The sequence below is a fragment of the Halyomorpha halys genome, unplaced genomic scaffold (genome assembly GCF_000696795.3).
Source record: "Halyomorpha halys isolate HHAL.00 unplaced genomic scaffold, Hhal_1.1 Scaffold1598.1, whole genome shotgun sequence".
Lineage (NCBI taxonomy): Eukaryota > Metazoa > Arthropoda > Insecta > Hemiptera > Pentatomidae > Halyomorpha > Halyomorpha halys.
In genome coordinates this window covers 94,260-121,854 of record NW_027114197.1, presented here as the reverse complement: position 1 = coordinate 121,854, position 27,595 = coordinate 94,260, and the positions used below count along the sequence as shown (strand labels likewise).

The 27,595-nt window shown below is 29.9% G+C and overlaps 1 protein-coding gene across 1 annotated transcript in view; it reads left to right on the top strand.

Moving 5' to 3' along the window:
- Positions 1–27,595, top strand: part of LOC106690161 (protein takeout) — a 46,841-nt gene that overhangs the window by 3,244 nt on the left and 16,002 nt on the right. The window lies entirely within an intron of this gene.

Here is a 27,595-nt window from a genome sequence, read left to right as displayed (position 1 = left end):
TAATACAAATTAGCTATTATAAATATTTTATTTTCAATAATTAATTATTGTTTAGCTTTTTGTTAATCAGTAAGATTGGTGTAAGTCTATATATTATGAAAACAGAATAAAAGAAAGATATAAATCAGATAAATTGTTGAATTGTTGCCAGATATTCCGGCATTATTGCAGGAATTCAGTACGCTGGGAAATAATAATAATAATGATTTACTCTACGTTTGGAATTATCGAGTAGTAGCAATAAAAAAAACGTGCACACTGATTCGTGCTAACGTCTTTGTCAAGGAACGTTAAGAATCAAACGAAGCATTTAACGACAAAACGGCATGTTTCTATGTAGTTCGCATAATTACTCTTATGATTTTTACAGACTTTTAACAAATGAACTGTTTGTAGTAGTAATGTTCAAAATGGCCTTTTTCTATTTTCCTTATTGTCACTAGAAGTTGCTAGGTAAATAAGAAATACTAATCTCGTCAAATTTATTGTATTCTGTTTTCAAATTATCATCACGTTTCAGAGACCTCTGAGTCCAAAAAACTTGCTCTAGATGTGAGTACTCCCTAACTCGGAACCGATGGACCTATTATGTTAACTCGTCCACAAGAATAGACTTAAATAATAAGAAGTATCAAAATCGGATCACTATGAGCAAAAATATTTAAAACAGTTTTTACTGTGTTAGTAAGTGGTCACGTATATTTTGAAGCCTGTATTGCACGTCACCATCAAAACAATGACAGGCATTACTGATAATTGATGGATGTATTGATAGATGTACAAGACTAACTATTATTTTTTTTCTTTTTAATAATTATACTACGGAGCCATTATTCAAATCGCTTAGGAAGTAATCTACCAGTAATCCATTTGTAAATGTATTATGACAGTTAAAAAGAATTTCCTTCTCCTTAAAAAAAAAATCCACTGTTTAACTTATGTAAGGTATTACTGACGTGTAAACCATACGTCGATGTGAGAACTGTTTCATAAGTAATGATATTTGAGGATTATTTTAAACAAGTATGTTAAAGGTTTTGTCCTGTTGCGAATTTATATGGCGACATTTGGGAACATTATAAAATAAGTCTAAATTAAATGCGAAAAAAATAAATAGAAACGTTAAACCTTGGTTCATATCTTGATTCCATTTATATTCAGTTTTTTTTTTTTTTGCTTGCATTATTGAAAAAGTTTGATAATATTTGTGATTCTAAGGTTTTATGAATTGAGATGAATGAATGAATGGTCTTTCTTATATCTTACAACAGTATAATAAATAATAATGACCCATAAAACTCAACGACTTATCAATTTGTTATTAAAGTACGCAGTTTTTATACACGAAGATGAATGAACACTCTGAATATCCAATACTATAGTGACATACATTATTTTATGATACTACTACTGTATTTTGAAAATTCACTGTTTGATCTATTAGTTGGGGTCATACCGATGATAGACCGGTGGTTCTAAAATCTTTTTTCCCCATGCCACCCTCTCTGGGCTAAACAAATTTTGCGGCACCCTTGGAAAGCTAAAATAATATAAAAATGTTGCCAAAATTATTTTTAGAGCATTACTATAGAGTATTTAGGGGAATAAGAAAAACAGTGCTAAGTAAATGCTGAAATACACTGTATATTTCTTATTTTAATTTTTGTTTTTGGTTGTAATATTTTGATAAAGTGGCTTTCGCTTTGGAAACCGCTGGCCTAGGATGAAAATCTTGTATCTTAAAAAAAACAACAACTTTTATTTATACTAACTTAAAGCTTTAATATTATGACTACTGAGATAGGTACAACGTTCGATTCTCCGTCGATATAGCGCAACATGAGTAAAAAATGTTTTTCGACATTCGAACTACAATAATTTATTAATATAATAAATAGCAATTTATTTAAGATTTTTTTTTTTTTTTTGAGATACGATGTTTTCATTCTAGGCTATCGATATAGTGATCTATAGTAACTATGTTTATTTTCTAACACAATTTTTTTCTTTCACATTTCAGCTCAAATACATTATTTGAAAAATATGGTTTATGTTACTTTTTATTTACAATTATCATGCTTTAAATTTGTTTGTCTTATCATGGTCGGTATCAAGGTTTCTTTGTAAAATATGTTTATTATTTATTAATCTTTTTATTTTTCCAAGTGATGTACAAATAGTGTTTTACTTATAGTTGTTTACTTATTATTTAACGTATATATTTTCATTACCCCTAGTTTGATAATTAGTTAAAAAAGGTATTGATGTAAAATAATAATAATTAATAAAGAGAAAAAATTAATGAAAAGAAAAAACGGAAAACAATACAAAATAAGTTAAGAAGTGCAGTCAGAAATGAATACAAAAAGATATTTATTTATAAATTTATAAAAGGGTTTAAATAAATTATTTATTAAATGAGGAAGCTATCAGGTTGTGTCTGGTATGATCTTCATTAGGTACTTTATCATCGCCTTCTTCATGAAATAGTTAATTTATCTCCATTCTGCCTTCTGTTTTTTTCGTTAAGTTTGGATAAAAAAAAAATAACAATGCTCTTTGGTTTACAACCATTACTATTCAAAATTTTAAAAAGTGATTTTTCGAAAAATTACCATCTTTCTCCATTTATCAGTCGAGGAAGTAAATGTACTGAACAGTAAGTTCAGTCTGTAAATTCCTTATAATTGCTTCACTACGGTGACATTTTATATTTTTACGGCAAGAGTTCAGTTTAATGACTTCTTAAAGCTTTGTTTTGGTATTTTATTTCTCTTTTCATTTGATTGTTTATGCCACGTTTCCTTCGAGAAGAAATAAGGAGTATTTAAGCTGCAGTTTCCTTTGTTATGACGCCCATGTTGAACAAATTTAAATTGAAGATGTGTTACATTTGAATAATAATGGATAAAAGTAAGTATGTTGTGTAAGAGACTATAATAAAAAAATGAAATACAAAAAATAATAATATTATGTGTAAAACAAAGACGTACCTTTTGATGCTTCATGATAAATCATGCTGTTTTTCAGTTTCAAGCACTTATTAAATATTGTTAGATTTAACTATCTTAAAGTCTCCTTTTCCCGTTTTAAACTAATATTTCAAAAGTGATATAGGGCCGTCGCTCCCCTGGGGTCTTAGTGGGGCGGGTCCGGCGGGGAATTGCCTTTTTTGTGATCAAAGTATCATATCCACTAATTACACATTCATCAGAACTATTATATTGTAAATGGATGTTTTTAGTATGCACTTAAAATTCGTAACTAGGTCATATTTTTTTCAATTTATTACTAAGTGAAGTTTTGTTTTGATTCATAATTATTTCATTTTTTTTTTTTTGTCAATTTTTGTATTCTTAATTTCTACTCACAGGTACTAAAGTCTGATTTTTATTTTCTCTATTATTATTTTGGAGGGACTCGTCCTAGAATAAAAAAAAGACTATTATTATTACTTTTTTTACAATTAATTATTCAATAAATCTCGAAATTTATCAAGTCATTCCAATTTAAATACTTAACGTACATCAAATATAATTTTTTTTTTGTTTAATGAGCAGCCAGTTCTATAAAATAAAGAATATATTGGTTAAGAGGGGATATTATATAACGATAGATTGCCAACCTTTATAGCAGTTTATATGCCTCTTCTTTAGCTTCATAATGCACTGCTTTCTCCTTCCCATATTCGTCCAACTAACCATTGAGTAATCATAATAATAATAATAATAGAAATAAATGCGGTTTTTAAGCATCTGCATTATTATTATAGCAGAGCATAATATTTTAGGATAGGTATAGGTACTATTATTATTATAGATATTTTGTTATATTATTATAGGTATTATTTAATATTCATCCTAACGCAGTTTTAAGTCAGTTAATTAATGTTTCTACATTTAATAGAAACCTTTCAAAGCAATGTCCAACAGTTTATTCCCAAACTTTTTCTCAAAATTAAAGCACTTAAGTTAAATACATAATCATGTCTACTTCACCTAATCTTTCACGTTTCATTAATTTCATTGCGTAGCCTTTGGCTGTACCTAGACTATACCACCTTAGCTGGAACGATATCAACACCTTATAATACCACTAGGCAATCAAAGGGAGAAGTCTCAGTAAAAATATAAATAATACATTTCATATATTGTATTTGTATGATGTACTCATTTATTTTAATGATGGGTTCGAAAAATAAAATGTCTACTTCACCTCAAATGGACATTCCTTACCATATGTTTATGCGATATAGCCAATAAGGATTCACTTACAAAAAAATCGAAGTTGTCTGATCAAAAATATTATTACTGGAAACATAACCAACTATATACTTACTGTCTTGTGGCTACAAATAGTCAATTTACACATATCGTACTTCCTGATTGAAAGACAACTTTAAATTTCCAACTTCTGACATTTTAATAGTTAGATCCCTGTCATCAAAACAGCAGCCAGCCCTTAGATATCAGAATAAACCAATAGACATAATAAATGTTTTACCAGTAACATGAGTTAGAGAAAATATCCAGCGGTTTTATTTGTATAACTTAGCCTTAATCCAGAGTAGAATGCTTTACCTGCATAATACGTGTCATGCGTTAATAATGGCATCATGAGTTCTTGACCAGTGTAGACTAAATTAAAATGATAAATAAATAACGTAATAAAAAATGAATGGCTACAATTTTTAATTAATAAATCCTTTTATTTATTAAACAAAAAATCTCACCCCTTCTTTATCTTTTGATGCTGATTTCATCCTGTTTAAAATTTTCTTTTCATAATTAATTTATCTTGATATTTAATGTAGTTGGTATCAGCACGTAGTTACGAGTGGATAAGAGGGTTTCACACCCTTCTCTCACTCCTTCTCCAGATATATTGATAATCAGAAACCTGGAAAATGTGGGTTTAAAAATCTATTTCAATCTTTGAAAATTGTAGTAAAATTATATCCAATGAGGTTCACATACTCAAACTACTTATAAACTGTATTTAGAGAAGTCAGTTTCAAAAAAAGGAAAAGTGAAAATTTATAGGAAAACTCTCTGGACCACCGAAATCTTGAAAAATCGAATGAAAAATGATGAGAAATATTATATTTTGCTTTTCCCTAATAACTTGCTGTAAATTAAATGCCTCTGAAATGTATAAAGATTTTAAGTAATATTATTCATCTAAATTTAAAGTCTGATGATAGAAAAACATACAAACAGACTAATTCGGTAATTGTCAAAGGATGATATACCCAGAAATTCTGATCTCACTTCAAAGAAGATTATTAGTGATTTATTAATCTAACTAAATAAAGCCTGATATATCTTCTCTTGGAATACTGTTTCCTATCCAAAAAAAAAAAATACCTGGATGTCATGGCGATTGATTGGATGCCGAAAAATAAAATAAAAATAATGACCTTGATAATCAAGGTGCTGGAAAAAATATTTTTTTTTAATATCTTTATTGAAATTTACAACTCTATATTATATAATACATTCAGTAAATTTGATCTTAGTTAAAATGGAGTGTTACAGGTGTGTAGAGAAACTATCCATTGGTCCACTCTAAAAATAATTTCGAAAATTAATATATATATATATATATTGTTTATTTTATTTTATTTTTTTTATAAAATTGTTTTTTTATTCAATTTAAGATTTATCTAATAGCGTTGAATTTTAAATAAACATTTTTATTTAAAAGTTTTTTTATAATATTCTTAGTCCCTGCACTAAGTGATACATTTAACTTCAAGTGTAATGACTTGAGGTTAAATGTACCACTTAGTGTAGGGACTAAGAATATTATAAAAAAAAAATTGAAATAAAATTTTTTGGACTGGAGGTTAAATGTACCACATCGTGGGACGCACCTAAATTAGTGGAATTTCCTTTTTGATTTTTCCCAGAGTGAAAAGTCAGATTTTCAATCTACAAATGGCGTTTTGTGTTTTTAAATATAGAATTCATGCTAATTGGGTTTTAAATTCACCAATGAAATAATTAAGTAAATATGGGTTAAGTTCTTTTTTTTTTTTTTTAACGTTGGGTTATAGCCACTTGTAGAACCGTTAATGTTACTTCAGGACAACTTCGCCCAAGTCATCCTGACGAAGGCCTGAATTTCAGGTCGAAACGTCGGCACTTAAAACTTATTTATTTGTGTATCTTTGCCGCACTCCCTCTCCCCCCCCCCTCTCCACCTCACCATCTTCTCATATTTTATTTGATTCTTGATTCTAGAAACTATTATCTATTATTATATATCTTCTGCCATACATATATCTTAAGTCAATAAAGATACAAGAACATCTAATCAACAGTGTCAAAGACCTCACAGCCGTTTCACCAACAGCCCGGGCTAAAATTGATTTAAAGCTTACAGCCCCGAATCAGCTGAATCTAATCAAGAAAATCCATTTAAAAATAAAAGGACTATTCCCAATGAAGAAGATATCGATCGGTTCCGGATGAATGGGGTGGCTTAACGATGAAGATTCCTATCAAAGTTCTCAATAGGAAAAGCAGGATGGTACCAACTCGGGTGTGAGGGTTTCCACCCATTCGAATAAATTTAAAATATTAATTATATTTTAAAAAACGATATTGACTCGACTACGATGTTCTGAAACAAAACTAAAAGACCCTCTATCAACCAAAAAAAAATTCTCTTAATGGTGATGAAGAAATAATTTTTACCATTAAAAGTCCCAATATTGTTTTGCGAAGAAAAATGAAACATATTTTATCCGTATATTTTGAACAATCGAATTTTTAGGTATTCTAATTTTTAAAAACTTGTTTAAAAGAAAACACTTAGCTTCTTTGCTCATCCTCTACTGACTTTTAATACCAGTGACGCGGGTTAGAGATTTGCCCCGGGATCTCCGGAGTCCTGATCTTTCCTCCATAAGTTAGGAGGGGGGTAGAGCTCGGTTCGGAGTTCTCCAGGCTAAATTTAAATGTTGTAAATAGGAATGATTGGGTTTAAGTTGTTAATTTATTTTGATTATGATTTATTTATTTTTTATAACTATTATTATTATTTTTTCTTCAATTTCTTATTTTGTTTTAATTTAATTTATATATTTGTAAATTGGGTAAATTGGGTGTGGGTGAGCTCTATGATCCCTATTGCCATTGTCTCAAAATATAAGACAGAATATAATATAAAAATCTATTATCTAAAAAAAAATTGCTATCAGTTGATTGTGATTTTGATCATAACTTACTCTGTAATGTACACAAATTCATACTAAACTCATTGTCTAAACTCTTGATACTATTAGTAGCCTTAGAGGATATTTTAAGAATTAATGGTGTTTTAAATATATGCAGACTAGAAATAAGTTTTATTCAGCTGTATCTGAGATTTTTCCCACTGAACCGGCGAAAACCAATTTATTTTTTTCTAATATCGGTTTTTCGAATTTTCGTTTACGTTTTCGCTATGGTCAAGCCCAGTTTTGCTTATACTCAACTGAAACTTTTATTTCCCGGATATCAGGTTATTAAATTCTAGAAAAACTAATTATTTTAATTACCGGTTACTTTAAGCTGTTACAAACACGTTTTAATTCGAAAAATTTGAAATTCCATTCATTCGATTAGGTTTATCTATATTAAAAAAAATTTAGGTTCTGGAAAATACACACACAACCAAAAATAGGTAATAGAAATAATAGTTTTGGTTGTTCCCATCATTGATTTCGCTATTGAACTAGCCGTTTATTCCGAGCAATTAAAACTATATGTATAAAGGTTTTTTTCTTATTTTAAAAACCGTTGAATAAAAAATCAATTCGTTAATTATTTCATAATAAAAAACAAAGAGAACTTTATTTCATTTTTTCTCCCAATTAAAAAAAAAAAAATGTTCCTCAACAAAAAATAAGATAAAACCGGTTGAAGCAATTAACAGCATCACGTTCAACCAAAAGTGATTAAAAAACCGGAATGATTGTTATCCAATATTTACCCATGTCCACCACCCCTTGGGAACAGTCTAACAACAAAAGTAAACGCTAGTTTTGAAGTCAACATTTGAAGGCCTCTCTCCAAAAAAGGTAGCAAAAAAAAAAGGCCTCACACTTCATTTTTTGCCAAGTTTTGTTGCCGACATTTCTGACAAAATATACTGACAATATTCGGTGTAAACACACCATAACATGTCCATTTTGAATAAAGCGTAGAAGTATATAACTTTCATTAGTACTATATAGCTGCATTGTTATGATAAAATAAAATTGAAATATGAAATAATTGAAAAATAAACGTCTTTCTTCAGATATTCTTTTCACGAACGTACAAGATTTGGTTTATAGCTGAAAGGAATATAAATAATTATTGTTGACTTTGCTAGTGTTCATTTAATGAACAATATTTATTTAAAATTAAACACAACACTTTGGTTTTAAATGTTTAGACGGCTCCAAGAATTACTTAGGTATTTGGCCCCCGATTGTGTGCAATGATCATCAGTACCTGTTCTCTTTGTCGCCGATATTTAGTAGCCGTACAGCTGAAATGGTTACAATCAACATGAGCTTAAAAGTTTTTTCTCCCACAAAACAAAAACTGGTCATCTGTACAGACTCATTGACAGTCTTACTTAGCTTAAAAAATATTTTTTCAATGAACCCACTAAGCCAAAACATATATTATTCATTACAGCCCACGAACAGAAACGGTATTTCAGTGTTTTTCGCCTGCGTCTGCGGAATAGCGGGTAACCAACTAGCCGATAGGGCAGCAAAAGATGCGATTTCTGAAGGAGTTCCATATCGCGAAGTACCTGTCGATGATTTCATTGCCCTCATTAAGCAGAGGATTAAATTGGAATGGAGACAAACGTGGGAAAATATTTCTGATAACAAATTAAGGGAAATCAGAAGTGACGTCTTCCCTTATATATGACGTATAGTCTATAGTATAGTAGACGTATAGTCAACTAGAAGTGTGCGCAGAGTGGAAGTGATTTTGACACGCCTTCGAATAGGTCATACGCGCCTGACCCACGGTTATCTTATGTCTCGCGATTCTCCACCTGCATTCCAAGCTTGTGGAACAAGACAACTGTTAAACACTTTTTGACCGAGCATATAACTCCTTTAAATTTTTATACGATATATCAGATGATCTCCGTTTCTTCTTGCAGGATAACAAACAAACCGTGGATAAACTTTTTTAGTTATCCCATTATTCCAAGCTCTACCATAAAATTTAATCAAATTTTATCACAGGTTTCCATGTTCCAGTAGTTTCACACTTCAATATAATCGTAGCCAAGAATCCGGACCCTGAACGGGGTTCAGTATATGGTCAACGGGACAGCCTAAAATTCTTAAATTAAAAGTATATGCCTTGCTAATGTTAAAGGTTATATTAATTCTCACGCCAATGGCTAAAAACGTTAATACTAATGTTATGTATACTAAATTACAAGCTTTAATAGTTGAGAAAGCAAATTAGAAAACACGGCAAACGATCAAGGGAATTTACTAGGACAACTCAATAACTTTAAATAACTAAAATATTAAATTAAGTTCCAGATATTTTCTTTAAATAAAAATACAACATTTACGGTCAGGAAAGTGTAATTTTTTGCCATACACAAATTTATGTAACATTAATATTGGTAAATTTATATTATTTATTTATAAAAAAAAGTCATTAAAAAATTCAAAAGCAATTTATTCTAAATTTATATTGATATATATTATTATTAGTCGGTTCATTATCGATTATATGAGTAACTATGCGTATAATCACTAAGGTTTTTCTTGTATAGGTTTTCTTATAATCTTCTACCGTTCATAGGATAGGTCCATCCAATGAACCAAAAGTTAGGTAAACTTTCTCCGCAGATCATAAACGATATATTAAATAACTTTTGGTGGTTTTAGACTATTATCCTTTTGTCACTACCATCAGTAAGGCATTGTCTGATCCTTTACAATGGACAGGAACTATGTCTATTGAGGGTAATGAATGTGGAGGAAGTGATAGAAGAACAATAATGGAGCACTTCTCACTTCTGAGTTCCGTAACGTAAATGCTGAACAATTTGTTTAAACATCTAATTTATTTTTATTATTTCTTTAATTAATCTGGAACGAGGCAAGCGCTCTAATTTCAATAGATTGCACGGAGAGTTTTGACGCAGAGGAACTGCAGCTTTGCTCGTCAAAGGCACGATGTAGCTTTTTCAGAATACATCTCACTCTCTTGCGGAGTCCTATAAGGATCTCTGCCATCCCCATCACTGCTCTTGCTGTACACAGCTGAAACTGTTGGAGTGAAGTATAAAAAACCTTCTAAAGCTGCATACACTGATGAAATTGTCAGGAAAGTAGAGGGGCCAAAATATTAGAGTGATATACTCTTCATATATCTATCTCATATCCAATAGGGTTTAGAAAAATAAATAAATTATTTTTAAAATTTTGTATCAAAATACTAACCAATTACTAATTTACTACCAAATTTGTGACCAATTTACTAATTTTAGCCTGAGTTGGGAGAAGTTGTAAAGATTTTATTTCTACCACTCCAGACCGGATTCGAACTGGCGCCGCTGTAGGCCCATGGTTGCTAAAGTGAAGTCTTAAATCACTCGGCTACAAACGACCTTAACCTGGGCAGGTTGACTTTTTATGGTGGTTCAATGAAATGAAAAATCGACCCCTCCACCCTGGGTAGAGGTAAAAAATATATAGGTTCGGTAAAAAAAAAGCAACACTGCAACTGCAACACAGAAGGTAACACTTCCACTATCAAATTTCTTGTAATTAATATACCATTATATCGTACGTTTATTTTACCAAATTATCCGTACTATCCTTATTCATTAATTTGAAAACCTTCAAGGAGTAAAATTCAAAAGAAATCAGGTTAACATAACAATAAAATTAGATTTTGACTGGAAGGAACTGCCAGTAGTTCTTCTTTATTTACGTTTTAGTTGTTTAAATTATTTATCAATGGACAAGACATCCTTGGTTGACACAAGGCTATCCATTTGCGTGACATTGATTGTTGGCTTGGATAATTTAAAAGGAATTTATCTCACATATCTTTTCCTTTTTCAAATATATATAATTTTTCTTTATTTTGCACGTCAATTATTTAATTAGTAGTTATTATATATGTGTTACTTCCATAGATAATAACAGTGTAGACATTTTTCCCGTTTTAGAATCCATTAGTAGTAGGTTCCTAATTAGACATTTTGACAATTTGTAACCTTAAATAGATGCGTTTGCCAAAATGATTGCTCAGAACACGCAACGATTAAGAAAAACGTTCAAAACCAATCATGGTTTAAAATTAAAAAAAAAATTTAAACATTACTTAGTAGCATAATAATTAATAAGATTACAAAAATCGTATGTACTGTTCAATTGTCCAAGCGAACAAATCTTAAAGAGTACCTAAAACACACCAAGTGATCTTCGTGTTGTGGAATAGAAGGAAAAAAGAAAGGTCTTCTCTTTAGATATTCAAATGTATATGATTTTAATTCTTTCTGAAACAACATTTTTCATTTTTTCCTCTTTATTAGTGGATTTATATTTTCATTATAAAACGTGTCCCTTACCAAACTTCTTAGTGTATAAGCAACTTGCTGTTGTGATCTGCCGATGACACATGTGTATTCTCAGTTGATAATAATCCGTTAACTGTATCTCATACTCTTCAATCCCATATCATAATCATTGAGGAATGGTGTCATAACTGGAGGATCAAAATAAATGCCAACAAATTCCATCAAATCACTTTTACCCTTCGTTCTTAAACCTCCTACGGCCATTTTTTGAGCATCCTTTGATAATATTCCAGTCGAACTGATCCACTACATTGGACAACTAACTTGGAATTCTCATTCAAGAGACAGGACATTACATGTTGTTGCTGTAGGTTACAGTAGACAAACGGTTCAAGCTTCCAATCCATTACAAAAGACTGATCTACACGACTATAATAAGGCATATCTGGGCATATGGACTTGAGCTTTGGAGCTCTTCTAAACCATCGTATTACTTACGTATCCAATCCTTCGTGAAGTCCTCAATGCTCCTTATTTTGTCAAAAATAAAATCATTCCTAAAGAACTTAATGTTCCACACATGAGCTTACCAATCGAGGGGTAGGAGGGAGCAGCTCCCCCTCCCCTAGCGATATCGGTACCCTAACGGTATCAATCCTTCTATTGTTAACTTTCTAACCAACTAAACTCATAAGTTTCTAACCTTGCTTCTTGTTCTATTCCTGAAAATCCCCCGAGACGCCGAAAACAAGATGGCCTCGAGACCTTTTAATGTAGAAATGTAATTGGAATGCTACTAATGGGTAGTTTCTTTTCAAATTTGTATCACTCTATTGTAACAATAATATCTAGATCCATTTTTATGTAATACAGTTATCAATTTTAATAAATTAAATACTGACTGCCCTACAGTTTCATTTAGTAATGTTACTCTTACTCTTGTCGAACAGATCCGCTACCTTGGACTACATTTGGACAAACGATTAACCTGGAATCTTCACACAAGACTGAAAAGACAGGAAACTGCACGTCGATTTCGACTATTACAGCACTTACTAGACAAGCGGTCTAAACTTCCAACACATTACAAAAGACTGATATACATGACTGTAATAAGGCCAATCTGGACATATGGAGTTGAGCTTTGGGGCTTCACTAAACCTTCGAATTCCTCTCGTATCTAATCCTTACAATCCAAAATCCTCAATGCTCCTTACTTTGGCACAAATACAATCATACATAAAGACCTTAATGTTCCCTATGTAATCGATCTAGCCCGAACCAGATATCACTCCTTCCATTATAAACTCCTAAACCACTCAAACCCCCTAGATTCTATCCTTGCATCCTCTTCCATTCCTGGAAAGAAGATGGCCACGAGACCAGTTAATGTAAAATGTCATTAGAGTACTATCAATGGGTAGTTGCTCTACACGCCTATAACACTCCATTTTAACTAAGATCAAATTTACTGAATGTATTATGTAATATACAGTTGTAAATTTCAATAAAGATATTAACAAAAAAAAATTAATTAATAGGAAATAAAAATAATAAACCTAACTCAGGTACGAACAATTCACAGCTAATTGTTCAACGACAGGAATAGGAAGTGGTATCTTTCAAGAGTTGGCCCCGATAGCTCACCAACCCCAGTGCTAACTGATGCGGGCAGTCCAACATCACTGACCTTCCTCATGTCGCCTAGTGAAAGTGACTTTCTCATTTCCACTTTCATCAGCTTTCCAGCTCCGATGTGGAGAGGAGGGAAGGAGGACAGAGAGTAGAGACCAGTCGTAACTCGTTGCACAACAGCACATCCTCGTTTTGTATCCGCATTAAAAAAAAAAATTCGTAGAGTTTGTCATTTTGGATAAGGGAACATTTTACTAATCATAGTCTTCTATAAAACGAACACCATTCTCTTTGAATCTGAGTCTACTTTTCTTTTTCATCCTAGTAGTGTTATATGGCTAGCATAATAGTACAAGTTTAACTGACTTTGTACTATTTAGTGTTGCGATTTCTAATTATTCTTATTTTATTATGGAAGGCTTCATAATAGTTTTAGAAGCACAAAAATCTATAAATAGGAGTTCATTTTGTTCTAGAAGGAGGAAATGTCTTGATAAATTATCCTGTTTAAGCCTACATCACGTTTCCTTCATTTCTTTCCTGCTCCTCTCCAAGTCTTGTCAAGGACCTCATCTCAGTTCCTTACATTAATTGAGGATACAAAGTTGGTGGTTTGAGCATATTGTTGTACACGCTATCGCACTGTTCCATTAGCTCTTAAATGTTGCGGGACTGATTTATTGTTACGCTTATCAGTGAAAGGAATATAGTAATGGTCTAATCTTTAAATAAAAAAAAAGTTTCAATTTTACTGCAGGTATTATACCGAAATAAATAAATAAACAACTTTCATTAATGAATACACTTCATACTTCCAGAGGCCTAAAAATAAACATTGAGTCCACAATGGGATGAACCATAGGGAAGATTGAACATTTTATAATACCTTCGCATCTACTCACACTGAAATGTTACCTCAGGAGTCATCTTAAAGCTGTTTCAATGAACTATTTAATAAGATGATGAAACGTATCTATAAGTAATAAGAAAATTTATTATTTTATGTACATTAATATAGAAGATATTTTATATCTAATAACAATTTTACTAATAACACATTAACACACAAATCAAATTGTAAAAAATGTCAAATATTAACTAAAATAATACATTTTTGAAAAAAAAAATATTCGTAATATATACCTATTTTAGGAGAAAATGAACTCTTTCTCACAAATGCTAAATTCCTAAATGTCATTCGATGAAATAATGTATCATCAACCAGTAGTAGCTTTCTGACAACATTTTGCTGATAGGTTGCAAACATCGTTAATATTTTTCTTCCTTTTCTTGTACGTTTTTAAATGCGAGGGATCTTTAACAATATTTTTTTTCTAAAGTTTAAATATATCTATATTTGCCTACTGAAAATAGAAATCAATCCTATTCAAAATTAAACTCATCTTGAGTACTATTTCTAAACGATTCCAACATTCTTTGTTTTTTTTTTCTCTCTGTCCAATCTACTAAGTCCTACTACACATAACTTTAAGAATCTAGAATCGAAGAAGATTTAAACAAAATATTGTGCTTAGTTATATTACACATGTTTACTCATTTTTTATGCTTTGGATTTAAAAAATAAATAAACAGCACTGATTCAAAAAGTACGGTCTTTATGAAGAATTAATTGCATATTTATAATTTTAAAACTTCCTATTTTTGAGTATCCTGAATTTTTTCTGGCTGATTTTCGTGTACTGAAAAATAGAAAAAATACAATGTATGGTAGAATTCAAAATGGTTTCGGTTTTTCTGTGACAGTTATAAAATTGCTGTTTTTTAATTTAAGACTTTATTTATTGATAAATATTACAATCTGCCATTGTTGGGCAATAGGTAATAGTTATAACTGATTACGTTCATACTAAAATAAAATAAATAAAAAATAATAATAATAAAAATAAATAAATACAAAATAACATAAAATAAAATAAATAAGTAAATGAAAAAAATACATAAAATCTCTCTCTAATAACAGAATATCTATATATAAATAGAAGGATAAAAATCAAACTATATATCTACATGAAAAGATAATAAAAAAAATATTAATAATAAAAAATAATATTCACTGTCACATTTGTACTCTTATATACAATATTCATACTATCGATCTTAGGATCCCCTAGCCCACTCTATCCTCCACGTGTGATGGATAGAGCAGGGCTCAATTATAAAGTAACCAAATAACAATTAGTTTTCATGTAAATTCTGATTTACATAATAAGTAAAATATATTTTATTTGAAAATAGTTGAGATTTACTTAGCCTCTTTAATAATATAATAAATCTTTAATTTAAAAAAAAATAGTTTGAAAACATGGTTTGGTAATTGTATATTATTTGTACCATATATACAAATATTTTAAGTTGTATAGTTTTATGTTTCGCCCAAATGTCCGAGTTTGTTGACTAAATGACAATTCTCAGTTAGTGATTGAACAGAACCTTTTGTGTTCAAACAGTTTATTCATTAACGAAAGCTAATTGTAGCACCGATTCACATTACCCAAGGAGTTTAAAAAAAAAAATAAGAAAAAACGACCTCAAGTCTTTAGAAGAAAATTAAAAGTGAATCAAGGGAAAAAAATAAGAAAAATTAGAATCATTAAAAACATATCACATGTCTGTATGAATTCTATTGTTATAAACTCCTATGCTGCTTGGAGATAAAATAATGGAGAAAAAAAAACATGTTCAATTGTTCGTTTTTCTTATCTCTAGAAGCAACTGTTCAGTAGAAGCATTATCATCAACTAACATATGAATAATCATTAATGAAATATCACGGAAATTTATTGATGATCTGAGATGGCTTCCTCAAATTCGAAATTCGGACGTAGTTAAGCTCTAACCAGGTCCAGGTGAGGTAAAAATACTCAGATACTAGTTCTGGAGTAAATGAGCTCTGTAATATCCGCAAACAACGTAGGGTATTCTGAATGTTTCTTTTGATAACTGTACTTGGAAGTAGACTCCAGTTGGATGCCACCCAACCATCTCCAGAAAACTGTTATCCTCTACAAGATGCTGGAACATGAGTCATCAAAGACTGACCGTGGACAATGACAGTTCCAGCACGTTACGACAGACACGTCGCGATGAGAACAAATTGCACAATGGTGGTACCCATTGGCCTCACAGGAGGTCCTTGGAACACGTCGGCCTCCATCGGGACCCAATAGTTCTGGTTCGGTGGTCAATTGTATTCTTGATGGATGATACGACCAATCTTGAAAGCTTTGATTGTTTGTTTCGTTTATTTAACATGGAACAAAAACCTCATTGTTGTCTGGACCAATATTAGTTTCCTGCATCACTTATTCTTCAACTTCTTTGTTAGCACTGAAAACGTACAGCGAACAGAATCATCAAAAATCGACAACTGCAACATTATGAAAAAATGTATGTGAAAAAAAAAACTTTTATTGAGAAGAAATGTATAAATTTGTCAGTGATTTATTGTTTCGTAAAATCTCCTTTTACATATTCAGTTTTCAAAATTTGAAAAACAGTGAATATAATTTATTCTTGATATTTTTAAGTAAGGTCAATAAAGAAAGTAATACTACTGATTTATGTGGAATCCACAATATGCAAAGACATTTATAAGAAAATTGTCTGACGTTTAGTGTGATTTGAACCTGAACATTTTATAATTTATAATTACGTATTATATGGTTATAATATTTTTATAATTACGTATTATATGGTTATAATTTTTCATTAACAGGGAAAAATACTAAAATAAGGCTATAACATATGATTATGTCCTGTATAATTTATAGCACGCAATGCTGCTGTTTATTTAGGATTTAAATATGGGGAACATTATATACGATTCTTCTAAAAATAATTTTTTTTTTTTGTGAGACCTTTACCTTTGGTTTATTTAGATAGTACATGTTTCTAAGTGTAAATTTATTTTAACTATTTTAATCTTATACAAGCGAAACTTGAAATTTTTTTAAGTTGTTTTCAATAAGAGCTTTTAGAAAATAAACATGTGAATGTACCAAATATCGCCTAGTCTATTTTTCAATATTTCATTCATGTTTCTGTTTTTAGTTAGAAAAATCACTCATGGAGTATCACTTAAAAAACACCTGATTATGTTTGCGAATTTAAAAATATTCCTTTTCCCGCCTATCAAGCAAAATGAATCACTTGTAAAAAGATGTTGCATATAGAAGTTCTACAGTGAATGGAGGGAGGAGATGGAAAAAAAAATACTGATAATAACCAAATACTTAAACACTTGAAATGGTTATTTTTATTATTTTATTTTTTAATTATGTATATTTTCAATTTTTATTTCCTTTTTTTTTAAATTTACAACTGACGAACTGAAAATTAACTAGCTTATATGGCGAAGTAAAAAAAAATGAAAAAATAAAAATACCACTTGGGGCATGATGAAGACCTGCTGTTACTACCTTCTTTTAAATTAATGTCTGAACATTACATATGTTATTGAGATCCCTCCACCAACTGCTTTTCAAACTTTGAAATGCATTATCAGGAAAGTCTATTTCTTCCATAAGTACACTAGGATGGAGATAAAGTTTGTCGTGATACATTCTTTTTATGGGTTTTATATGATTTTGAACAACAGGTAAGTTACATCCTATGAAAATCGCTTAATAATTATTAATAATCGAAATAGTTACTCGCTGTGTTGGAGAATTGAATTACAATATTATTGGTTCGTAGTGGTTCGTTATTTCCTTCTCTATTTTTATCTAATTCTTGTGATAGCAGTTACTCAATGATTAATGCCGACACTCATTTGGATTCCCAATATTTGAATACAGAAGCGTTAATCTAATGAGAATGAGGTTTATCGTGATAGTCATAATTTCTCTAAAGAAAATCAAGGAAGTCCACAGAAGGACAGAGGACTTCTCGTTATTCTCTGCTTAGACTGTAAGGCATAGCAAACACTTGCATTGACATGTGCATTTGTCCTACTGCATCATAAAAGCTCCTTCAGAATAAATTTGCATTAACCAACGGCCTCAAGAAACGACTAGTACGAAAACCATATGAGAAATGATTCTGGAATTTCTGAGTCTGTTGTCAACTAAGACAGACGAATCGTCTCCAGCTTTCCCTTTATACGTAACAGAAACCTTCCGCAAGATATTCATTAAATGCTCATGCCGTTTTGAATATACCGCAAAAATTTACATTGAATTAGTCAGTACTTGTGAATTTAAAATGGGATTATTCAACGAAATAATCGCTGGAGGGTGTAAATTGCGTAAGTGATGTTTATTATACCGAAGGTGTATACGCGTGGTGAATATTCATCAATTAAAGAAATGGCACTTGGCATAATGCTTATTATTTTGGGTTCAATGACCTCATCAACTAGGACAGGTAAGGGTGGGTTTTCCCACAGGATACCATGTGAGAGGGTCAACAATTGTATTGTTGAGTCACAACAAAATTAAAATTAATAAATAAAAATGACTTATTTATTGTGCTTATAAAAATTATATAGTTTACCTACGAATAAAAACAGTAGCTGGTTACATTTTTAAGAGAAGGGTGGAGCAAAACGGTAAGAGAAGTGTTAAAGGTGAAGAGAAAAAAGTCTTTTTTTCATTTCTTATTTATTTATTTTTATTACTTATTGTCCAACAAAGTTGTGGCAGATTGTAATATTTATCAATAAACTCGGACATTTGGGCGAAACATAAAAACTATACAAATTTTAATACAATAATAAAACTATACAAATTGTAATACAATTATAAAACTATACAAATTGTAATACAATAATAAAACTATATGAATTGTAGTACAATAATAAAACTATACAAATTGTAATACAATAATAAAACTATACAAATTGTAATACAATAATAAAACTATACAAATTGTAATACAATAATAAAACTATACAAATTTGTATATACGGGACAAATAATACACAATTACCGAACCATGTTTGAAACTATTTTTTTTAATTAAAGATTTAATAATCCTTTATTATATTATTAAAGAGGTAAAGTATATCTCATCTATTTTCTAATAAAATATATTTTACGTATTATGTAAATAAGAACTAATTGTTATTTGGTTACTTTATAATGGAGCCCTACTCTATCCCTCACACGTGGATAAAGTGGTCTCAGGGATCCTCAGATCGATAATGTAAATATTGTATACAAAAGTAGTGATTATTTTTATTTTATTATTATTATAATAAATATTTTTACTTTTCTTTTTATGCACATAGTTATATTTTTATCCTTCTGTTTATATATATTAAGATTTTATTTTTTTTTATGTACTTTTTTTCATTAACCTATTTATTTTATTTTATGTTTTATTTGTTTATTTTAATTTTAATTTTAGTATGAATGTCATCAGGTCGAATTTGATTTACTGGAGTTATTGTAAAACAATTGACTCTCTTATTCTTCTTTAAGTCAGTAGGAAGCTAATGATAAACCAGTAATGAAAACTGAAATAAAAAAAAAAAAATCTTTATTTAAAAGAAAATATTGATACACATTTCATCTAAAGTTTCGGAGATTTTCTTCTGACATTATTATTATACCGCAATTTTTAAGAGCTCAAAATCATTTTTTTTTTTTCTGTCGATTATTTGAAAACTGCATTTAAATTACTTAAAAACACAAAACATTATTTTCATCCTTTCCTAGGTTACATTGATAGCACAGTGAATTGTGAAACAGTTGCATTGAAACAGAAAGAGAGCGAAAAAAAGTTTTGCTTTTTTTAAAGTAACGATATTGAAAAAATTGACTTTAATGACTAAACCCAAACCTTGCAATTTATTAATAATTTCTGAGGATGAATATCTTATCCCGTCAGGTTAAATGAAGTTGACTATGGATATTCGTTGAAAATAAATACATCTCAGCAATCTGAGGGTCAAATTGCTATCAATTTTAAATTATAATGAATTCTATTTCGAAAAATCACGATTTCGCTGTTAAAGATTTATGTTAGTATTAACCTCACGATTCTCATAAAACTTCTAATAACCACACAGTTCCATAAAAAATAGTTAATTAGTAAGGAGAAACTCTAATACTACGGGGTTCTCTAAGTGTCCGAGAGGAAAGGGAAAGGTATACAATAACAGAGAGTGGTGACAATGGCAAAAAAAAAAAATTATATTTATTTAAAATCTGAATAAAAAAAAAAAAATGTCGGATTGCTAAATTTCTTCTGTATTTTGTTCCTATTCCTTGATGTTTGAACTTAACTGTTTGGCAAAATTCTCTTTTATGTCACGCAGATTTTCTTACGTGGACGAATGGATTCCTTTCCGTAATATACCTTATGTCAGTAAATAACTTCTATTTCATTTATCAGGACAAAGAACTTGAATATCAAAAGTATTTTATAACGCACGATTATGGGCGCCCTCTACAGTTATATAAAACTGTTTCACAAGAATAATACAAAGATGTGCACGATTTCAATCCGTAGAATGATATAATAACGTATGCAGATACTTTTACACAATCGTATACGATACAATGATCTTTACAGGAAAATAGAATCATTCACTAGTATCAATAGTGCTTTTCTCCATTCATTTTGTAAAAGTGTCTTTAAATGAATTTTTATCAGAATTTATAATTTTTTTTTAGCAATTCATAGGAGATTAAATTGTTAAAATATAAGCCTTAATAGAGCACTTTACGTTAAATTTTTATCGAAATATTTTTTTTTCAAAAACCATAATTTTTTCCAATCGGCAAAAAATGAAACATTCTGCGAATTTATTTTGGTAAATATCATAGAAACTGCTACTCCTATAAAGCTATTTGTTAATAATTACTTTTTTAGTACTATTATAAAACCTTACTTTAATATTGGTACTAATCCATGACAAAAGACTGATCTGCATGACTATAAGGCCTATCTTGACATACGGAGTTAAGCTTTTGGGCTCCACTAAACCATCGAGTTCCTTTCGTATCCAATTCTTATAGGACAAAATCCATAATGCTCCCTACTTTGTCACAAATAAAGTCATCCATTAGGACCTCAATGTTCCATATGTTGCCGATTTAGACAGAGCCAGATACCAATCCTTACATAATAAACTTCCCAACCACCCAAACCCACTTGTTTTTAAACTGGCTTCTCCATTACCTGATAATCCTCCTAGGCGATGAAAAGACGATAGCCCCGAGATCTTCTCTTCTAGTTATTGGAGTTCTATCAATGGGTAGATTTTCCACGTGTTTGTGTCATGTCATTTTATAACTTTTAGCAAATTTACTAGTTCTATATATTTGTATACATTATTAAATAAAAATAAATAATTATAATTAAAAAAATCGTACTAATACACCTGCATCTTTTACGTTGTACGTCTAATAGTTTCTGGGATGCAATTAATCAAAAAATGTTTTCCTCTGAATAAAAACACTATACTTACATAATACTTTGTAAATTTATTTTGGATAGTCATGAACAAAGCTACTCTTACGAAAATATTTATTATAAACTACTTTATCTTATATTTGGTTAGCTTCGATTTTAATGCTAATAAAAATATGTATTCTAATATTTCCTAAAATATTTTTTTTCAAAAACCGTTTTTTTACAAATAAAGATAAATTTAACATTTTAGAAGTTATTTTGGTAAACATTTCAGGAACTGTTGTACGTACAGATGTTTACTAGCACACTAACTACACCATTTATTTGATAAATTGAATTCTTAAAATGTTGATTTCTAGTTATTATTACAGAAAAAATTAGTTTTAAAAATCTGTAACTCAAGAACTATTAGACATCCATCTATATCTATTATTAACATTAAAATAGAAGCTAGCCAAATCTATAATAAAGTAGTTTATGACATATATTTTCGCAAGAGCAGCAGATTCTATGATATATGTCAAAATAAATTCACTATGGAATATTATTTGGCCAAAAAAAATTTTTTTTTTACTGTATCCCAGAAATCATTAGACGTACTTACAACGAAATTATAATTCACAGTATGTTAATTTTTCATTATTTAGTGAAAAATGTGTGTTTTTGAAAAAAAAAAACTATATCTCGGAAACTTTTGTGCGTGAAGAGCTTTATTAGGACTTACATTTTCTGCTAATTCTTTTTGTGTGGTCGTTAGCTCTAAATAACTGAGTGAAAATATAGTTTTTTATGTAATTTATTCTATTTTAAAAAAAAACAATGATGTAGCTTTTTCCACATTTTTTTATAAATTGATACCACAGAAGCATTATTTTTTTTAAAGTCAATATGGCGCCAGAAATAATGCATTTTCCATCAACAGATTTTTCTAGACTTTTTTATTATATCAAGTACATACGAACAAGGAACTAAAAACATCAAACCCCATCTTTGTGAGAAATAGTTCTATGTTTATTTTTAATTTTTTATTTTTAATTTTTTTATTTTTTTTACCTTTTACGCTTTATCTGACAAACGGAGTGGTTTTACTAATCAATTCTAGCCTGAGTCCGAAAGACGATATTAATTCCGTGAGTCCACTCTGAAACAACTTTCAACTGGCCCAAATGCTGATCCAAAATTTTGTTAACACTTTTGGCCACTAGAGATTTTAATAAATTATATAAATATATAATTTAGTGAGCCATCTCTGATTCAATATGCCTATCAGGAGAACTCCTGGTACAGAGACGTTCGTTATTCATTAAATCCCTAAAAACAGTGAACTAGCACATGTAAAGATAAAAAAAAAAAGTTTTCAAAAATATTTAATGTCTTACTTTAAGGATTATTTTTTTCAATTTATTTCGAATTTGATTAAATTGCCAATGCTTTCATAAGCGAATGCCACTCCAGTAATCAAACTATCCTTCCCTCTGGATCAAACAATCCCTCGATGGACGACCTTCAGAAACGATCTGCCAACTAGGCTTCTGCTAGGGGATGTTTAATTCATCGGTTGTCCAGCGATTGGCAACGCTTGCAACACTCCCTCCAAGTTCATCAGTGATGGAATGACAATGGAACAGCTTTACGAAAACTGCAAGATCATCGCTCGGGAACAAATGTCAGCAGGTCAGAGCTTTATGTAATGTTGCGAATGCACCTCTTCTGCTGTCGGTTAGGTAAGGAATATGTGCAACACCAGGAGGGTGCGATGTAGTTACTGCAATTCCTATAGTGAGTACTGTCTCATTAGGAAGAAAATAAATTATCGAGGCAGCAATCACTGGAAGATCTTTCAAAATAGCTGTTAATTAGCAATCAATGTCTTAAATAGATATTTATAAGTGTTTCAAATCAGGATTTATGAAACCCCGATATGCAGATGAAGTAACCATACCAAGAAGAGAACCTCATACAATAGTGGTTCGACGGCGTCCTTCCTACATTTACTTTGTGGAAAAAAAAAACGATAAATGTAAGGCCCAGCCGCAAATACAACATACACCTCAACAACCTCAATTCAAAGCTCATGTGCTACAACATTAAACCTCAGTCCTGGAATACACACAGTGCTATTATTCTAATGCATTTCTGGAAATTGTGTGGGTTTTTAGGTAGATTGTATTATTTTAGCAACAAATAAACTTTAAAAAAAAAAAAGATCTAGATGTGATCAACTTTAATATAATTTTGAATAAATGAATGGAATTTCTTCATCATAAATAGCTAGAAACACTACAAAGTGAATTTTCTACTAAGCTAGTGTAGTAGTACAAAATGATAAATTATTTTCAGTGTTATTTAATGAAACTAGATTGAAGGTGAACAATGAAAATAGATTTTATATAAAAAATCAACAATATGCTTAAATCTAGAAATTGGTTGAGAACCTGAAACGTTGAATGGGAATAGTGTCGATTACTACTTCAAAAAATTCATTATAAGAGTGCATGTTTTTATTTAAATTTTCGTTGTTATAATTACAATGTTTGAAATAATTCCAAGTGCTTAATCATAATTAGTTGATAAATAAATGATTTCTGTCTTGATGACATTGACACAAGTTATACGCTCTAGATCAGCTATTTGTAATGCATCCTTCAGTTTTATCTTTGTCTCTAACAAACATGAAAACATGTAATCGATGTTTATGAAACTGATTATGATTTTATTTTTTAAATGCAATTATTTTGATACTCTTACTTAAATGACAAGTCCAACTCTGTAAGTTAATCAAAATAAAGTTTATCAAATGCACCGGACAGTAGAGCTACCGCATAATATTGGGTACAAAATTGTCTAGATCTCAAAGTATATTTCCAAACATGTAATTTGAAAATATTTTTCAAAAATACTTCGATTAGCTTAATTAGTTCTTGAAATATGATCGTGTCATGAAAAACTTTTGCTAAGGTATTCCATGAAATTTCTATTAATATTTTTACACTATTTCCTAGTTTCCTTCAATTTTGGGCCAAATCAGAGTCAAGCAGATTTCGAAATATAGGTGTGTCAAGGAGAATATGTTAGCACATGCATAGTCCAGGAAAAGATGAAAAAAAAAGAACTAAATGCACAAGATCGGGTTGTCCTGATTTTATAATAAGTTGTTAAGGTTTGGATTGACAAAGAAATATATATTTGCTACTTCAACACGACGAGAAGTAACGAAGATATCGTTATTTTATTTTTATAAAAACAAAAAAAAAACTAAAATTTGGAAATGAAATTCTTATGTAGGTCTTAAATAAACTATAAAATTATTATCTTATAATGATGAGAGATAGTCGACTGTGGATAAATTATATGAGAAGATGGTTGGAGGGGGGGGGGAGACTCAAAATTCGAGTATAACACAAATTAGTTATTTCAACTTATTTGTGTTATGCTCATACTTTGACCGCACCCCCCCCCCCTCCAACCATCTTCCCCTCATATTTTATCTTATAAAATGAAATAATAAAAAGTTAATTTAACAAGCTTTATTCTGAGCAATTATTGTTCCCACGTATTTAAGTCTAAAATTTCTGAGATATGAAACTTTTCTACTATAATGTACCGGCTCGTTTTCGACGAATGGAGGATAGTCAGTGTGAAAATATTTTTTTTATTTTTTTTTTTTTATTTAAAAACAATATTTGATCCTTTTTCTCAACTTTATTCTTTTTTTAAAAAAACTGTTAAACTGTTTAAAGTTTGCAAATGTAAATGATAGAAAGAAAAGTGGTTAGTACAAGTTTTAAATTTAGGAATGAATTATATAGAAGAAATTATATGGGACAAAGGCAATTAGCCGGCATTTTTAAGAATTTTAAAAGAGAAAATGACAACAAAGTAAAGGTATCCTTGAAAATGACCTAAGTGGTCGAAACGTTGGAAGGTTTTTAAAAAGAATAAAGTTGAGAAAAAGGATCAAATATTGTTTTTAAATAAACTAAACCACTCTCAAATAAGGATATATTAATAAAAATTAATCTAATATTTTTTTAAACTAATTTAGAGTATATACGTTAATCATACCTAACATTAATCAGATTTCATTAACTAATTATAGTTAGTAATTGAATTATAGTGCTAGTAAAATAATAAAAAAACTTGTAGATCGTTGACCGTATGAAGTAGATTGTAGAAAGGTAGTCCAGATTGCGGTCAATAAAGGAATCAAAATAGTAGAAGAAAACTATTCATTGTTAACCAAAGTTTCGTCTCAATTTGCAGGGCTTCATCACGGCTGTCAGATCGAAACAAAACCGAGGGAGTATACGCGTCGCTTTTAATGTTGATTTTAATTTCACAGTGGTCCCACGGGATGAAAACTTGACTCCTCCCCCACTCTTATTGAAATAGTTTGGTTATTTGCATATAATAACACGCTTCCCCCGTATGTCAGAAATGAACAAGGAATTAAAAAAAAAAAGTACGAAACTAAGAGTATTAGGTTGTAGTTTATTATGAAAGACAGCCTAGGGATAAAACTTTAATAATATATGACTCATTGTAGATTTTCTTTAAATAGTGCCAAAGTATGTCAGCTGTTTCTTACGATTGTGTAACTTAGGGTTACAACGGCTTAGCACTAAGCCTCACTCACTGAGTTTATAATATAATACATTCTAAGGTTTTCTAGTAAAGACCAAGTTTGTAACTTTTACAGTACTTTTGTCGCTTTTAAATTTTATATTTATTCAAAATTAGTTCAAAGGCCATTTTTATTTGTTGTCATGTCAATTAGTTCATAAGACCAAAGGAATTTTTATTTCTCCGCGAGATCTTCTAATCTTGGACAATTCAGCCTCCATGATCCAAATTTCGTTATTTTTTTTCTGGAGTTGATTTTAAAGTTTTAAATACCTTATTAATTAGAATACTACAATAATAAAAGTACTTAATACGTATAACTATTAGTGCTCAAAATAAATGTAAAATTCAATTTTACGTAGCTTGCAGTGAATTTTACGCATCTTTCCAGAAATAGCAGTTGGTATATGCCAAAATTAAGTCCCAATATGGTGATTTTTTGTTTTTCAAAACAACAAAAGCAGAATTGTGTTATTTTTAAACGTTCAATGCTTCTTAAGTACCCAAATTTTATCAAATTTCCTTGACTTGAAAAATGTATGCATAGTGTTTTATAATTGATAGTTTCCAAGATATTTTGTATAGATTAACAAAAATTTTGTAAATTTAACAAAAATATCAGGGTTTTTGTTTAATTATGTAAACCTCCGGACGTCTTCCATGGTTGCATTTTATTAGTGGATACTCAGTTGCAATTGAATCATGGACAACGAAATAAAAACTGCCTGACGTTTTGCGTTTTGAAATTATTCCGTTTCATAATGAATTGATGGAACCATCTGGGTACCAAATTAGTCACTTTTTGATAAATTCATCAAAATTAGATTAACGGTAGTGGCTGTTGTACCCTGAATTTTTTTTTTTCTAAACTAACTAGAAATTTTTCTCTAAACGATTGGAAGTTATTAACTTCTTGTGAGGAGAATAATATTTTTCCACTTTCTGCGTGAATATAAAGCTTCCCAAAGGTAGTGAGAAAGAAAATATATGTTTATACCATTTACACAAATACATTTTTATTTATTTTTATATTCCACCTCTACCTTTAAGGTTTATTGGGGGCATTAAGTTATAATTATTAGGTTTTATCATAAAATTTTAATGACAAAAAAATTAAATAGTTAAAAAAAAATAAATAAAGTATCAGTTGTACAATATTTTTATAACTAACAAAAAGATTTCCTAAAAAAGTTGAATCCTAAAAAATTATTTGAGGTGAGATTTATTTTTAAAAAATTGACTGAAAAAAAAATAAATAGAAAATGCAGATTGTGACTTGCGTAGGTTTTTTTGTCTTTACGTTAAATATTAACGAACACTTTTCTAAATGATATTGAGGGATAGGTACGATGATTTGAATTATAATAAAACAATAAGCTGAAAATTAAAATTTAAAACATATATA